Consider the following 12,114-nt stretch of genomic DNA (forward strand, 5'->3'; position numbering starts at 1 on the left):
CCAAATCTGTGAGCCCTGAGAGATCAGAGCCATGTGCTGCACAGTGCTACTTCTCTTATATCCAAATATTTCTGATTCAAGGTGTTCCAAGAAGGCTCTGATTGCCTTGGAAGGTCACCAAGACGAAGAACCCGCCGCAGCAACTCAGTGGGTTTCTAATGAGCTGCACGGGTGGGCAGCTGTGAGTTACAAGCAATAATACCCTGCCTTTCCCTGCAAGCCAGGGCATTGCTCGTGCAGTGTTCTCTCTGAGCATGGCTAGAACATGAGCTGTGCCTTGAGACTGCTGTCCCCTCCTGTGCCCAAGGAGGGAGGTTACCTCAGGCCCGAGCAGTGCTCTGGAACTTGGGCAATCTTTGGCTCTGGTGGAATTACACTGCTGCGATTTGCACGGTGCTATACAGCTCCTTGGAGCAAGTCCTGCAGCCCTGCACGGATCAACACAAGCCTAGTGCTCCACACAAATGGATTCTCTCAGAAAATTCATCATTCCCCCCTGCCTCACATGGATATCTTCCTGAATGGAACAATTGCCAGAGAGATTTGAATGACAATCCCAAATTGCAACATCTATCTGTGCACTTGGACTCTGCAGCTCTCAGTGTGATGGAACTTCCATAGGAACTAAAAATGGGGACTTTTTGCCATCCTTCACACCTCCCCATACTGAGACAGTCCCCTCAGACTGAGATATTGGGCAGTGGAAGCAGCCAGAGTATAAAAAGCCTTAATTGCACAAATTATTTTACACTTGCACCTTTAAATCTTCATTTCACCAGGTCAGCCAGCCCAGCACCATGACCTCTCTCAGTATGTATCACATTCTGAGTGTTTTCTCGGATGCTCTGGCAAATAATTTATCTCCAAGGGCAGAGTGATGGAATGTTTTACACTCCACAGCAAGATTTGGAAGAACTCTTCACTGTCACTGCCAGTGTCAGTCTTCAATCGGACACAACATGGCATCAACATCCGAGTTATCACATAGGTGGAATGTAATCCTCATAATTTAACTTTTGGAGGATTACTCAAACCTGAGTGACGTGACCTGTCCTCCTGGAGAAAATGGAAGAGGGATGAAAGGTACTACTTTTACCTTTACTTACTGCAAAATTCAATGTAATAAAAGTAAGACTTAAGCAGTTATAGGGTAGAATTGTTTCACATAGTAGTAACAGGTAGATCTATAGATAGAATATATTGCTTGTATCTACACTTTACTACTGCCTGTATTCGTGGATGGCAAATAAGTAAAAGGATGAAAACTGGAAACAGCATTTGAATGACTTTCTTCCTTTTGATTAAATTCTCCATAAGAGCTGTGAAGAGAGACAAGATGCTCATGACCACAGCAACAGCAGAGTAGTGGCCTGGCAGGTCAGAACTGGAAGGTGCATTTAAGACACTCTTCAGATAAAGTTCTGTCATTCCAGTTTGGTCTTCCACCTTTTTTTAGCTCATTCAGCTCTAGCTGCTAGAAAATTCTAGTACAGGAAAATTCAGATCTCATTCTGTAACTGCTGGAGAAAGCTGGGCACATTCAGGGGGCAGTGCATCCTTTAAAGAACATTTCAGCCTGGTCAGGAAAGCCACACTGGGTTATAATGTGAGCAGTTCAGATATGGATATGGCATTCCAAGCTGTAAACACCTACAATTGGATGACATGAATGTCATCCCCAAGATTTTTTTGCCAGATTGAGCATAATACAAGTACAAATAATCTGGCATCCAATTAATGAATGTTTAATTTCCTCAATTACATGCTCTGACCCTGGCTGAAGAAATCTTTGAGAGCTATCACCAGTACAAGCTCAGCTGGTATTTCAAGTTGGGAGGTAGTAAATGAGTATTTCTAGGAGAATGTGCTGCTGACCAAAGGCATTGAGAGACTGAGAGGAAAAGGATAAAGGCTTTCATGAAACAGCCTCAACAGAAAGACTGGCTGAGAACATCTCCTGGCTAGGAAATCAAATGAAATTTTAGGGAGACTTCAGCTTACAGCTACACCCCTCCAGCAGTGAACAAAAATTGAACAATAAATGAAAATACTGCCTGATTCTCTTCTTTGTATTTGGAGGAGGCGAAAAAGGGAACAAACAAAGACAATTTTGCCAGGATTTTCCCATAATACTGATTACTGTAAAAATGAGTGCTTCTCTGCTGTGACACAGTAAACCCTTCTAACCTCCTTTATTATCTCAGCACTCTCCTAGTGACTTCTGTCTCCTCATGAGAACAGCAAATGTGTCACTTTGCCATTTCTGCCTGGCCCTGACATGCCAAGGCTTCTGCATGTGCTGGATTTGAAACTGTGACATTTCCATGACATAACAGAGGACACATGCAGAAAGTAATGTACAAACCTAAGTACAAACACTGACAAAGGCTGTGGCCTGCAGATGTAAACTAATGGGGCCTGAAGCCTTCAATACCTGTTTTCTATGGCCCCTGTTACAGCCATATTCCTAAAATCTTTAGATTACAGCATTCCACAATGAACAGCAAGTAATACTTATGACTATAAATTGACGTTGGAATACAAAAGTTGAATAAAACTGTAAACATCGCTTAAAGTTTACTATATTGCCAGCCAAGTAATGCATTTTTGCAAAGAAAAAACCCAAGTTTGCAGTGGGGAGGCAGTGATTTTTCATAAGATGTTGCTATTTCCAGCCAGCAAACTCTGTCAGGGTGCTGGTAAGTTGCTCAAGGTACAGTGTTGGATAATATCTCCTCACATGGTGGGAGCTCTGAGCTGACTGTCCATCACAGCGAGGTTACAGATTCCATGGCAATCAGAAACAGTTTATAACAGGATAGTTTGCAAATGCTGCACTGAGATCAGAGAGCTTTCACGTACCTCTGCTTATCCTGAGCTATTTAGAATACCAAGAATAAAAAGTTTAACAATGAACAAACCAAAGACCAGTTGTACACAGTGAATGGTTAAAACATTCCAGTGAGGCATGAAAGCAGCTTTTAGCTCTGCTGGAAGTGGCTGAATCTTCCTAGGAGTATTTGGAGTTGCAGCTGACAGAACACATGTTTGGTAGCAGATTAGTTGGTAGACTGTTAATTTAGCTAAAAGCAGATGTGGGCATTTGTTTTAGGGAGGGTTGTAAAGTTCAGAAACATAAATTTTCTGGGTATATGCAGGCAGAGATAGCAGGGATTTCCTGCCTGAGTCATTTTCCCCTCACCTTTTCCAGATGAATCACTTATGAAGAGAAAATGCCCATACTCCTCATGAACCGGGACTGTCAAGTTCCCATGGTACAATATCCCCTCTCTGCCACTGACACCCTTAACTCATCTGTCAGGAATCCAGAGTGGCAGTACCTGAACAGCACCTGAGGGACAAGAAGCGCAGCACAATTCAAAAGGAGTGGGCTCACTTTGCCCTCAGTTTGCAACATCTGTGCCCAATGTACAGGACAAGATAAGTTCTGCTGTAGGTTTCAGCCCTGCACACACCCCTGGAGGTGTCCAAGGCCAGGCTGGACACGGCTTGGAGCTGCCTGCTCTGGTGGAAGGTGCTCCTGCTGCCCATGGCAGGGGCATTGGAACAAGAGGACCCTCAAGGTCCCTTCCACCTTGGCACTGTGGCTATGATTGGAGCCATGCAAGGCTCTGGCAAGCTGCAGTTTATAGGGATGAGACCAAGTGACACTGTAGCAAAGTGCAGCTACCACTGCAATAAAGTAGCACTGAGCAGGAATTCCCACCATTCCAACCCCATACAGACTGGGAAGAAAGCATGCATTACTACCAAGGAGATCAAAATAAAAATTTTCCAGAGCCAACCTTTTAGAAAAGACCTCATTCCTTAAAAAAACAAAGGAAAACAAGCCAAAGCCACGGCAGAGGTTAGATTCTGCAGTTTAGTGATGAAGTAAATAAATCACTATACATTCTGAAAGGAAATCCTTTTGCAAGAGGAAACTGACAACTGTTTTCTGGGAAAATTTCTAAGTTGTTTCAAAAAAACAAGACTTCTTACATGTAATGATAATATTAACAGGAAAACAGAACAACATCAAAGACAGAGAAAGCACATTTACTTTCTTTTCACATAAATGCACGTGCACACCACCATACACACTCTCCTTTGACAACCAGCATTTAACAAAAGCGATTTCAAGAAATCATTAAAAAACTATTTCTTCCTAAAAACCTTGCATCTCAAACACAAATCCAATTCTAACAATGAATGTTAAGGGTCTGGCCAGGCCCCCCTGCAGGAAGGCTGCAGCTGTGTAAGACACTCCTACAGCCCAGCTGCTCCGTGTCCCTTCTGCCACACCTACACATATATACATATATACATATATACATATATATCTATATCTCGATCACATATGGCCAGCCAGGGCAGCTAAATGTGTTTCTGCAGCACTGACTGATCCTGGTGACCAGTGGCTGAATGCTCCCCTTCAGCTCGAGGGCACTGTGGGGTGACACCCCAGCCCTTCCATCACCCACTCTGCCTCTCCTCCTCAGGGCTTTTTTCCTCAAGAACACAAAGTTATTTAGAGGCTCCTCTCAGGCAGCAACAATTCAAGCAATTTTCTGTACTGCTCGCTCACAATCCTGATTCAGCTCTAAATAGATTCCCAGCTGAAAGTTCATGCACAGCATTTTCTGAGTTGCATTAAAGCTGGGGGGATGCAGACTGACAGGCACTGATGCTAAAGACTCCAAAGCACTGCACTGTTATTCAGGTATTTTCCTGTGGCAGAAACTTTGGAGGAGAGATGTTAACCCTACAGAGTCCAACAAAATTAACTGTTCAGGTGTCTGAATTTGGAAACATTTTCCAGTTGGAATTAGTATTGCAGAAATATATGCTTACCTGCTAAAGGAAGAAGAAAACAGGACTGAATAGTAAACAGGGAAGACTCTGAAGCAGGTTTCCGAGAGTCAACATGAAAATTCTTGACAGGCAATTCAAACTGCTTGAAAAAAGTCAGGCCCTTGCAAAAAAGTCACCTCTGCAACAGAAGATGAACAAAAAATCAGCATTGTAAACATTGCTATTCTAGAGTATGTTTCAAGAGTGCACTAATAAACCCATAATGACATACACAGAAGTAAAATAAGCACAATAATCAGTGCTGTTCCACCTCATTGCTGACTCAAATATTTCTTCTCACACTTTTCCCTTTTCTGTTTTATTTTCTTCATGGGGAGCAATTCATTGGCACCATCACCAAAAGCTACACTTACCTCTAAAGAAGGCACGAGATGGTGCAAGCAGTTCTGTGTCCCAACATTGAGGAGGTGACAGAAGAGGGTTTGAAATATGCTGCATGATCTACTGTGATTAGCTTTGGAGAGCAGAGGTCCTGGAAGGCCCAAGAAAGCCTTAAATGAATAATTAAGGAACACTGGGGATTCTTTCTTTAGGGCTTCAAATGATGGGCACAGTATCACTGCCTGCCCTGGGCTGGTCGTGAAGTGCCCCTCTGTGGTGACTATAAACACAGTTAACAAACCCAGAGTGGATAAAGAGCTGAAGCACAGAATTTAGAATTATGGGACTTCTAACCCCAACATAAACATCTTCATCATTAAAATATTATTTTTTCAAATAGTTGGCCAATAAATATAGAACACTATTAGGAAAGTAATATATGTGTGTGTGCATATACACACATACATACACATATATATACACACACATGCACATACACACATATAGCATGCACACAGATACACAGTGGTGCTCACAGGCATCCACATTCTGAGTACAGCTCTTCGTGCCTTGCACTTGGCAGTTTTTAGAACCAACTCTAGCACTAAACCGCTAAATTTAACTAAAAATACATGTGTGTCCTTTTTGGCTTAGTTCATCCTGGGTATAAATCACTCTTGCTTTTGTTTTGTAACATTTCACACTCACTTTGCAAGGATGTGACTGCATGTGTTTAAAAGTATGTATTTTACAGTTAATCTTTGCTGCACTTGAGAGAACAAAACAACCCCCTTCTATTCCCCCTTTGTCTGCTCCATGGATATCAGCTTCACTCTGTTACCACTTATTTCAGGTGAACTTAGAGCATTGGGCAAAGCCAGTGCATTTTGCCTGCAACGCATTGAGGAGCACACACACAGCAGCTCAGCAGAGCTGCAGACATCACTCACAGCTCGGAGGCAACAAAATGCATCAGAGATAACACAGCAACAAAATGCATCAGGAGATAACGCAGCAACAAAATGCATCAGGAGATAACACAGCAACAAAATGCATCAGGAGATAACACAGCAACAAAATGCATCAGGAGATAACACAGCAACAAAATGCAGCACGCAGGAGATAACAACAAAACCCAACCACAAGGTACAAACATGGTCACCCGGAGCAGCAGCAATTGCTGTGGACACAGCTGGAGCCTGCAGGAGTGCATGGAAAGCTGCCCTAATTGCATCAGGAATCCCACGGATGGGCCGAGGCTGAGGATGAGCAGCAGGCCTCGGCCAGAGCTGCCTTACAAGATGCACCCTGGGCAATACGTGGCTGACACCATCAGTATTATTTAGCTAAAAATCCATGACTGAGAGGCTGGAGCTCTCTGCTTAACACCAAACCCACTGCTTTAGAGACTTGCACGTAACCCTGTGCAGTTATCTGCAAGAAACACAGCATTTCAAGGATCTTTCCCAACTGACATGAGCAGAGACTTGGCTGTAGGGTATTTTATGGGGTATTTCATGGGGAACCCTCCCAGCCAAGGCGGGGCCCTTGGCTGGTCCCTGTGTTGTGAAGTGTGCCATCAGCTCCAGGAGTTTCTGTGATAAAATACAATCCAGCCACTTGGACTTGCTGATTGTGCCTATAAATGCTGGGCCCATTTTGGAGTGAGTTTGGAGACCTCTCCTGTGGGTGGAAGCCCTGGGTAGGATTTCCCCCATTGCCAGGAAGGGCTCCCCAGGGACTGTGGGCTCTGCATGCTGCTGGAGTATTTAGGCAATTGGTGATGTTTCTATCTCTCTCAATCACTAATCTTTCTCTTGTACAGCACTGGTTAGGTGCATCACCTTTCTTACTTTTGCTTGCTGCTAAAGCCAAGCATGTAGTTTTATTAGATGCATCATTTTACTTTTGTGCTGCCTTAAAACACACAGTAAAATGAGACCACTCCTTCCATTGGTGTCTGTGCCCTTTAAATTGCCCCAATCAATTGGGAGAACACCTCCTGACTTCAGACAGGTATTATCAACAGAGAGCACAATAATAGCTAATTTGCTCTCAAAAAATGAAGTGCTTAGGGGTATGAAAATAGTGTTTTGCTTGGAGAACCTGCTTTGACATTTCTATGCTAGCAGATTTTAAAAAAAATCCTCCATTTTGCCTCTAATCAGTGATAATTTGATCAGCCAGGATAATAAACCTACATCATAGTGCTACTCTTTAGGATTTAAGGGGGTCATTTCAGAATAAAATTCTGGACTTAACTTGGATGATTAAAGCCCAGCTATTCCATCAATGCAAGTGTGAGGTACAGTTTTTTTTTAAAAAACTTGTTGAAATACATTTATCTTGCCTTTATCTAACATTTAGTATATCTAAAATACTTAAAGGTCCAGGAGAAAAAGAGAATGCCTAGAAAAACCCAGCTCATGATGCTGTTGCACAGAAGTTCCGGGAGACTGTAATTAAATATTCCTTTCTCCAGCTGAGCAATCAATGCATTCTTGGGCAGATAAAGCAAATGAAGATTTCATTGACCTGTCATCAAGTATTGATACCATCCCTTAAACCAAGCATTTCCCAGCAGCAGGATTTCAGAATTGCATGGCAGCTTTCTCAGGCACACACTGCTGGCCTAGCCCTCCACCTCACCCCAGGGACAGCAGACACACGAGGCTCTCAGGAGAATCCCTGTTAATGACCCAGACCTTCAGGCTGTAGCTTTAGAGACCTCCTGACCAGCATGGAAACAAACAGGACTCCAGAGGACTCCCTAAAAAGCTGCCACAAAATCCAAACTCATCCCAAACTCCTCTGAGCCATGGGGCAGTACAATTTCCAGGTAAATTCCACATGTGAGGCAGAGGAGGACAAGGTGCAGTGTGGTTACTGATGCTGTTGGTGAATTTGCTCAAAACCAAAATGTTACTCCTGGCAGCCTATTCTGTTGCACAAGTTCTGACTTTCTTTTCTTTTGCATTAGTTACACCGAGTCTGCTTTTGTATCTCTGAAGACATAAACTAATGAAGATCAAAACCTAAAGGAAATTATTCTCCTGGAAATTCTTTGTGCTACTCTTAAAAGAAGCCAGATGAAAAAGTTCTAGAAAGCTCTGGATTAGAAAGTGTCAAATTTAGCTCTGGAGACAAAGAGAAAGCTAGAATGTACTAAAAACAAAATTGAAAATTTAAGGGGCTAATTACAGGATTAACATGGTCTAAAAGCATCAATATATCCCCCATCTTATCTCAGATTATGACTTTTTCAATACTCAGGGCTACTACTTAGAAGCTCTCTTCACATCACAGCTCCAGGAATTCATATTTAGACTCTCTCATTCGGCACTGTCTTAGCTCTGCCTTCATGAAAATCATAGAAAAATATTGAACAATTTCAGCAGGAAAAGACTAGAAAATCCTATTCATAGTGTGCATAATTTGAAGTTAAATTCACCTTTGATGTATTAGTGCCTTGGTTTACAGGCTGCCCATTTGTAAGTCTCACATTAAAGTCAACATCCCACAGTGATTTCAATAAAACATTAAAGCTTCAGCTTAACTCAAGGAAAAGGGCTCTTGGACGGGTGGGCACAGCATAACCAGGCACTAAAAGTTCCCTTTGAACCCTCCATGAGCTCTTTCAGGACAAAACAGAAAGGCCTTTCCTTTGCTTCCATTAAAGCACTTGAAGTCATGAATTTTTGAAGTAGCATTTAAAGGGTTTTCATGCTAGAGGATGCAGTGAGTGTAAACGAGGTCATTTTGTAAGAATTTCAGTTGAGAATGCTCTGGATCTCCTTTCCTGGCTCAGTCACTGCAGGAATCTCAGAGACAAAAACTGCCAACTGTTTTCCCCCTGAATCTGAAAACTGAATAAATCCAGGCAGCAGCCTGGCATTACCTCTGCAGCAACACTTCTCTGCCCACCACAAAAAAAAAAGGCATAAAAAGCATTCCACTTCATCTTCCTTTGCTTTTGACTGAAATGCCAAATGCCAACATCAACATTTCTTATTGGCTTCCTTCCTCATTCCCAGAACTGTGGGAGGTGGGAATAGAAAATGGGAACATGTCAATTGGTGCTCCTATTTATAAACAATGTCCTGCTCAGAGCCATCCTTACCCTGGGCCCAGTGCTCAGCCCGTCTGCTGAGGTGTCAGAGCCCATGTGGAAAGCACCTTCAGGAACAGCAGCTTCCTATTAGGAACAACAGCAACCCTCTAAGGAGATTAGAACAGGGATGGGTCCTGGGCAAGCTGGACTCACAGCCCCTCGGAGAAACAGATCTCACCCTTCTCACCCAAGCCCCTGCTCCTGGCACGGCCAGCAGCAAGCAAGCTTTGGAGGAGCATGAGGAGAGGGGCACAGAAGCACTGACAGCAGAGCAGAGCCAGGAGTGACTTCCAGTGCAGCAGGAATGTACAGAGTGCATGGCAAAAAGGGAATTATTGGGTCACAACTCACAAACCCCCTTGACAACTTTATCTGTCTCTTTTCACACTTGTGTAGACTTGGCTGAACACGCTCTAAGGATCACCAAGGGTATCATGAACATCTCCACTCACACCACAAGGCTCCTGGCACACCAGAAACCAGGAATTCACCTCTCACATGGCTCCATTTCCACAGTGGGGATCACACACGGTGCCAAGCAACGGCACCAGGTACAGGCATATGGAGAAATGCAGAGGAATTTTACAAGAGATGCTCACAAGAGCCCACTGACAAACAAAAACTCTGAGTGGATGGCACGGATTGGGCAAAGGCAATGGCAAACATTTTAATTCTCAATTCCCATTCCACTACAGGGAAACTTAAAAAAAAGGAAAAATAAAAAGAGTTGAATCCTTACATGGACAGCACTCTAGCATCATGAATCCTGAAAACAGAAATAATTGTCACTTGCATTTAATAGTGTGATGGAAATAGGAAAAAAACTGGAATAAGAATATGAAGCAGGCAGTTCATCCTAAGCTCATTAGAGATTGCTCTCAAGTCTGCAAAGAGAAATTTAAGAAATGATGCCACACTACCATGCCTCCTGGCCCACCAGAGCAAGGATGGTCATGGGGCTGTGTTCTACTGTTCCTACCCAGTGGTATCAGCTCTGCTGCCCAGTGGGTGAAGCTTTGCTGAAGCTGCCAGATGCAATAGCAGGATAACTTTCTGCTCTAGCAGCCTTGCAGATTTTGAAGAAAGGCAGCAAATAGCTGGGGGCAGCAACTTCTCATATTTCCTCTGACATTTCTACCACATTGTGAGACTCACATTCTGACTCTGCATGAGATGGCAGCTGCTTAGTCAAAAGCTTCCCCAGGAAACCCAGAAATATGAGAACACAGCCTGCATCTGCTGCCATTCTCAGAGCACACGCTCCTGCCTGAACCCCTTGAGAACAGCAGAAGAAAAGGATCTAAAAGAAGCCTGTGCCTCCTCTCCAGTGAGGCTGATATGCCTGGACATCTGAGAACAAGTTCCTGTGGGAGGAGACAGAGCAGGTCCCTTACCTTTTAGCTCACAGAGTCTGGGGTGGTGTGAGTAGAGGCCTTGGGCTTGTGCAGAGGTTGGCAAGGTCATGGCTCCATTGGTTCTCCAAAACTGAAAGCAGCCAGAGGCCGGATGAGCTGTGCACCAAAGTCAGGACTTGCTGTGCTGGCGGCAGCATGGAGGGAATGGCTTTGTGGGAAATAAACTAACAAAAAAAAAAGAAGAGCTGAATAGAAGTAGCAGCAGTTACAGGGCTATCACCAAAAGCACTTGGACTCAACTCAGCTATCTTTTTGTTATCACTAATTTATCTGCTGTCACTAATTTATAGTCCCACACTGCAAATATATGTGATGCAAAGGCTGCCATCCCATCATGACCTCTCTGAACTGTTCTGAGAGACACCTTGGGCCCCTAAACCATATTCAGATTTTCTGTAATGACTCAATTACAGAACGATTCTCAGGGCTTAACAACTGCCTGAATGGTCCTTCAGGCTCAGCAAGGGACACTTGCCAATGACTCATCTCTGGAAAATCTTTATCATCATTGATAACTCCAGGAGAGGAGTATCCACAATTGTGCTGTGCTGGGTTCTATTTTCTTTAGGTTGGGTACACAACGTATTCTTCAATGGATGCCAACAGTACTGGATCAGGACCCAGGCTGTCATGAGACCACCTCAAAGAGCCTGTGCTCTGGGAGAGGAAAAGCAAACCCTACATTGCTTGCCCTGGGTGAATCCCTCAGAAACCTCTTGAGTGCCCAGTTGATATTTCACCAAAGGTATTTACAGCCATTCACAAGAGCACACTATACTTTTGGAATTTTGGTTTAGTTTTGTGTCTGTTACATTGCAGTTCATGCTTGCCTGTTTTCCACAGCACTTGATGCAAAGAGCATTTTCTTCACAATTAAAAGGAGAGCATCTTCCACAGATCCCCGGGACTGTCAGAAACTGTGCAGCCCTGGGTAGCAGACAGACCCTGAGCTAATGAAGCTTTAAATACATCCTTAACTAATTTTAAGCACAGTAGCAGTACCACTGTAACTCTAACTGGCCATTCCTCTTTGTTTCTAGATAACCTATCAGTGTTCCAAAACTGACTGTGCTGCAAAGACACAGGATTTGATCCAGAGAAATCATGTGTGCTTTTTCTGGATCAAATGTTTGGCTCCCAAATGGTGCAAGTTTTTGAAGAGAAGTGTGAATGAGAGGGAGAGGATTCTGAAGGTTTTGAAGCAGCTAGAGGCTTTGCCTCGGGGTACATTTTGTGACCTGGCTATTTAGTAGCACTAACCCTCAGCTGTTCTCGGTACAAACCATTTGGCTGCCTGCACTGAGTGGAGAGACAGAGCCTGTCAGTGGCAGAGCAGCTGCACCACTCCAAGCAGGCAGATGGCGAGGATGCAGCTCAGCTCTTTCCTCTCTT

The 12,114-nt window shown here is 43.7% G+C and overlaps 1 protein-coding gene across 6 annotated transcripts in view; it reads right to left on the minus strand.

Annotated features, from left to right (window-relative positions):
• PRR5 (proline rich 5) overlaps positions 1 to 12,114 on the minus strand; it is a 64,260-nt gene that overhangs the window by 35,360 nt on the left and 16,786 nt on the right. For 2 of the 6 annotated variants that reach the window (XM_077178040.1, XM_077178039.1), the window contains 3 exons: positions 10,702 to 10,886; positions 5,229 to 5,347; positions 4,855 to 4,993 (listed from right to left, as the gene is read on the minus strand). The gene's annotated coding sequence lies outside the window, so the exon portion shown is untranslated. The remainder of the gene's footprint in view (positions 1 to 4,854; positions 4,994 to 5,228; positions 5,348 to 10,701; positions 10,887 to 12,114) is intronic. The other 4 variants (XM_077178043.1, XM_077178044.1, XM_077178041.1 and 1 more) reach the window with 3 other exon arrangements.

The sequence above is a fragment of the Agelaius phoeniceus genome, chromosome 5 (assembly GCF_051311805.1).
Source record: "Agelaius phoeniceus isolate bAgePho1 chromosome 5, bAgePho1.hap1, whole genome shotgun sequence".
Lineage (NCBI taxonomy): Eukaryota > Metazoa > Chordata > Aves > Passeriformes > Icteridae > Agelaius > Agelaius phoeniceus.